Raw genomic sequence first — 6,000 nt, 5'->3', positions numbered from 1 at the left:
GGATGAGCATTGGAATCACTACAGAACTGCCTGGGGCTGAAAGCCTGGACCTCATGCTCATTGCCCATAGATTCTTACCTCAGAGACTGTGGAGACCAGCAATCCTATCTCAATCCCTCTGAGGAGCAATTTCTCTGAGGCTGTGACCTCCAAAGAATCTCCCTCACTGAAATTTGGAATCTACTGCTGGGCATTCTGTAGCTGCACAATTGTTGATGAACTAATCAGATGCTAGAGGTCAAGGTCACCATTATTGTCAGCTTCTTAGCCTCTGGTTCAGTCCATGTGGTGGTACCTCACAACTTGCTGATTACTGGAGCATTGCAGAAGTCACCATTCTGCTACAGTTAAAAAAAAAATCTCAGTTTTTCCTTCGACAATCTGCTTAAGCAGTTACATAGATTTGCCAGCATTATTGAATAGATAGATAATTTGAATTAAGCATTGACAACGACATCAGGTTTTCATTTTGCTCTTCTATCAAACTAATCATCATTTACAGGTGTATTGAAAGTAATATATAACTGCGACCTTGGCTTCATTCCTCATTTCAGTCCCTGCTGCTACCACTTACAGAGTTTTATATCAGTGACATTACATTTCATTGTTCAATAATTATCAAGAAGAGACATCAGTGCTGTATATGGAATGAATCAATTTATCATTGTGCCATCCCTGGGTAGAAATGGACTTTTCCATTTCATGCACCGTGAGAGGTAATTTTATTCCTGGCATTGGCTTATCATTTATTTCAAAATCCAAATTGTCACAAAAGGTACATTTTTGTGGCATGCTGAAGTCCAGAATTCATCTGTTTTTCAGTATATCCTGCACTTAGGAGTGTTAAGCTTATTTTGTACCACTTCACTCCAAAATATTCCTTCTATCTTCCTATGAATACTTGTTTGCCCTCCTCTTCTTTAAGTTTCAAAGTAAATTTATTATCAAAGTAATAATATATACACACACACACATACATATATATGTTACTATATACAACCTGAGATTCATTTTCTTGTGGGCATGCTCAGTAAATCAATGAAAGACCACGCCAACAGGGCAGACTAACAACTAATATGCAAAAGACAAATAACTGTGTACATCTACCACTGCAAAGTGTCACTTAGAAGGTACTGTAAAGATGTGGAAAAAGGTTTTGAGGTTGGATGAGAATAAAGCAGAGACTTCTGGCCTCAACATTAAGTGGTACATGTGGTGTAAATCTAATACTGTGAATCAGCCAGGTAACACCACTCCCACTGTGAAGCATGGTGGTGGTAGCTATGGGAATGCTTTTCAGCAACAGGGATTTGAAATCTGGTCAGGATTGCTGGGAGGACGAATGCTGCTAAATAAAGAGCCTGGATAAAAACCTATTAGCTTCTGTAAGAAAGTTTAAATTAGGGAGGAACTTGGTCTTTCAGAAGAACAACCCAAAGCACACTGCCTTCAAATGAAGAAAATTGATGTCCTTGAGTGCCCCAGTCAGGCTCCTGACCCTAACCTGTTCCAACAACTCTGGCAAGAGCTCAAGATTTCTGTCCACCATCGCTTCCCCCAACTAACCTAGTACAGCTTGTGCAACCTTGCAAGGAGGAATGGACATATTTTGCTCCTTTATATTGTGCAAAGCTAATAGACACTTATCCAGAAAGATGACTGACTGCAATAGCTGTGAGGGGCAATTCAATAAAGTACTGAGCAAAGGGAGATGAAGACTTTTGAACTGCTGATATTTCAGTTTTTGAATTTTTAGCTTTTTATGCTTTACAATTTTCTCTGATTTTTGACTCAACTGTGATGAAAGGAGCATGCGATTCGCAAATAAATATTCTCAGTTAAACTTATTAAAATTCCCAGTTGTAATACTGGCACTTTATGTGAACAGATGATTAGGGCCTGGATACTTTTACAAGGTACTGTACTATCTTTGGATAGATTTTTTTGTATTTACAGGAATGTGTCCTTTTTGGTTGTTTATCCAAAATAAATCTCAAAAATATGGTGGCACATATATACTTTGATAATAAACTTACTCTAAACTTTGACCTTTAAGAATCTGCTTTTGTATTACACAATCCAACTTTGACATACATTTGCCCTGCTTGTCTTTCTGCCAGGTGACCATCAACTCAGCTTTGAATCTGATTTTTAAAAAGCATAAAGAACAGAAGTCCCCCCAATTGCAATGTCCTAGAGTACGGACAGCAAAAGTTGAATGAAAGGTGTAAGATCACGTGGGGAATATACATAAAATGCTGAAGGGACTCAGTAATGTAGATGTTGCATTTTCTAATTCTAGAAACTAATGAAAAGAAAAATGTAGGACCCAGGGATCGTGTGTATTTAGTTTCTTTTCTTTAGTGGGACATTCACATATGATATAGTAGCGTAATGATGTACACCATTCACATACTTCTATATATAACCAGTAATGAATTATATAAACAACAAAGAATGCTTAATCAAGCAATATATTTACAATATTAATGAAATATTAAATATAATACAGCAGGGTGCATCTATGGATGGAAATAAATAGCCAATGTTTCGGGCTGAAACCCTTCATCAAAACTGGAAAGGAAGGAGGCAGAAACCAGAATAAGGAGATAGGGTGAGAGGCAAGAGTACAAGCTGTCAGCTGATAGTGAGACCAGGTGAGGGGCAATGTGGGGTGGATCGGGGAGGTGAATGAAATAAGAAGCTTTGAGGGTAGTGGTGGAAAAGGTAAAGGACTGAAGAAGTAAGAGTCAGATAGTAGAGGACAGTGGGGCCGTGGAAGAAGGGAAAAAGGAGCGGAGCCAGAGGGAGGTGATGGCCAAGTGAGGACAAGAGGAAAGTTGAGAGGGTAAACAAAATGGGGAATGAAAAAAGGAAGGAGGATGGAAGGGGAGAAATTAGGAAAATAGGAAATTAGAAATGTAAATGCTATCAAGGATTGAATGGAGCCCTGAATTTGCTTTGTTGGAAAAACCCATCTTATTCAATGATGCTTTGTAAGGTAGAAAACATGTCATTCATATACAATACTGTCTGGCATATTATGACTTGGGGCACACAGTCCAAGATGCCTCCACAGTTCCATGGAAATTAGGGATAGTCAATAAAGATTGTTTTTTACTAGTGAGGTCCACTTCCAATGAAAAAAAGAAGAAAACATTATTATCTACCTGAATCTTATCTCTTGGATCTTAAGAATGATTAAGAGATTCTAAGAGTTTGGATTTTGTGGTATCTAGCAACACAGCTGAATACAAAGACTACGCCTGGACAATTCAGACAACCCAAGATATGGCTGCATTCTGCCTCAGTGTTACCTGGACTATTTGGATAAGGCTAAGAAAAATCTACTCTTTATTTTTATTATTAGTCAATTACAAGGTGTGACAGTGCCACAAAGAAAATAAAACCTTCAAAGTTTTCACAAAGTATTGTTGTCATCAAATAATGATTAGGATTAAAAGATTATCCCCTTCACGATTCAAGTGCAAATACCAAGCAAATGACATTTTTGACATGTAGATACACCAAATTCTGAATTTTGTTGAACTCGGAGAGTAATTATCACTTCAACAGTAATAGAGAAGTCTGAAGCATCTGAATATATAACAAATGAAAACATCTGGAAAACACTTCCCTGTGGGCCAGCTGGCTTCCTCAAAATGAGCGAGGCAGTTGCTGCAATTTAGAAAGACTTTGTGTATTGGGTGATCTCTGATGATCTATTTTCTCTTTAGAGCAGTTATACAAGTCACTTGCAGAATGGAATGAAAGTAGCTCAAATGCATTAAAATCCCTCTGTGGGCTTTAAATAAACCCATTGGAAGAATGTCAGTTAACTGGGTAAGAAGTGAACAGTATTACTTGAATGTAACATCATAAATTCAACTAATCGTCCAATAGATGCATCCAGCTATGGGTCGATGCAGTTATTAATTGCCTGTCAGATGAAGGGCCTCTTGGTCAAACTAATTCAATGAGTGTTCAAGGGGCCTAGCAGCTCACTCAATGATGTACAGACCAAAGTCCTATAAAGAGGATTAAAGTGTATGGGATTACTACAGCAGCATAGCATGGCCCCGCAGTCCAGCGCTGATGCCACTACGCCACCAGTCAGCTGGAATTGGTAGTAAGGAAGGCAAATCCAGTGTTGGCATTCATTTCAAGAGAGCTAGAATATAAAAGCAAGGATGTAATACTGAGGCTTTTTAAGGCATTGGTCAGACTGCATTTGGAGTATTGTGAAGAGATGTTCACTTCATATCTGAGAAATTATATGCTGGAATTAGATTCGGCCCACAGAGGTTTACAAGAATGATTCTGGGAATGAAAGAGTTAACAAAGGAGCAACATGTCATGGTTCTGAGTCTAGCCTCACTGGACTTTAGAAGAATGAAGTGGAATCTCATTGAAACATACTGAATATTGAAAGATCTGGATAGAGTGGACGCAGAGAATAATTACTGTTCAAAGTAAAAATGTTGACTGTTTTAGAAACGTAGAAACATAGAAAACCTACAGCACAATACAGGCCTTTTGGCCTACAATGCTGTGCTGAACATATACTTACTTTAGAAATTACCTAGGGTTACCCGTAGCACTCTATTTTTCTAAGCTCCATGTACTTATACAGGAGTCTCTTAAAAGACCCTGTTGTATCTGCCTCAACCACAGTTGCTTGCAGCCCATTCCATGCACTCACCACTCTGCATAAAAAACTTATCCCTGAAATCTCCTCAGTACCTACATCCAAGCACCTTAAAACTGTTCCCTCTCGTGCTAGCCATTTCAGCCCTGGGAAAAAGCCTCTGACTTTTCACACCATCAATGCCTCTCATTATTTTATACACCTATATCAGTTCACCTCTCATCCTCCATCGCTCCAAGGAGAAAAGGTCAAGATCACTCAACCTATTCACCTAAAGGCATGCTCCCGAATCCAGGCAACATCATTGCAGCCTTTATATAGGTTCCACATCCTTCCTGTAGTGAGGTGACAAGAGCTGAGGACAGTACTCCAAGTGGGGTCTGACCAGGGCCCTATATAGTGGTAGCATTACCTCTCGGCTCTTAAACTCAATCCCACGGTTGATGAAGGCCAATGTACTGTAGGCCTTCTTAACCACACTAGCAAGAGTCCTATCATTAATACTACATTCTGCCTTCATATTTGACCTACCAAAATGAACCGCCTCACACTTATCTGGGTTGAAATCTATCTGCCACTTCTCAGCCCAGTTTTGCATCCTATCAGTGCCCTGCTGTAACCTCCGACAGCCCTCCACACTGTCCACAACGCCCACTACCTTTGTGTCATCAGCAAATTACTAACCCATCCCTCCACTTCCTCATCCAGGTCACTGATAAAAATCACAAAGAAAAGGGGTCCCAGAACAGATCCCTGAGGTACACCACTGGTCACCGACCTCCATGCAGAATATGACCCATCTACAACCACTCTTCACCTTCTGTGTGCAAGACAATTCTGGATCCACAAAGCAAGGTCCCCTTGGATCCCATGCTTCCTTACTTTCTCAATAAGCCTTGCATAGGTTAACTTATCAAATGCCTTGCTGAAATCCATATACACTACATCCACTGCTCTACTTTCATCAATGTGTTTAGTGACATCCTCAAAAAATTAAATCAGGCTCATTCCTAATCATATTATGCCTCTCCAAATGTTCATAAATGCTGTCTCTCAGGAGTTTTCCATCAACTTATCAAGCACTGAAGTAAGACTCACTGGTCTATAATTTCCTGGGCTAACTGTACTCCCTTTCTTGAATAAGTAAACAACATAGAAACATAGAAAACATAGAAAACCTACAGCACAATACAGGCTCTTCGACCCACAATGCTGTGCTGAACATGTACTTACTTTAGAAATTACCTAAGGTTACCTATACCCTCTATCAGCAACCATCTAATCCCCTGGTACCTCTCCTGTCCCCATTGATGATGCAAAAATCATTGTCAGAGGCTCAGCAATCTCCTCCC

Source organism: Mobula birostris, chromosome 5 (assembly GCF_030028105.1).
Source record: "Mobula birostris isolate sMobBir1 chromosome 5, sMobBir1.hap1, whole genome shotgun sequence".
Lineage (NCBI taxonomy): Eukaryota > Metazoa > Chordata > Chondrichthyes > Myliobatiformes > Myliobatidae > Mobula > Mobula birostris.
Note: the sequence above shows the minus strand (reverse complement) of the source record.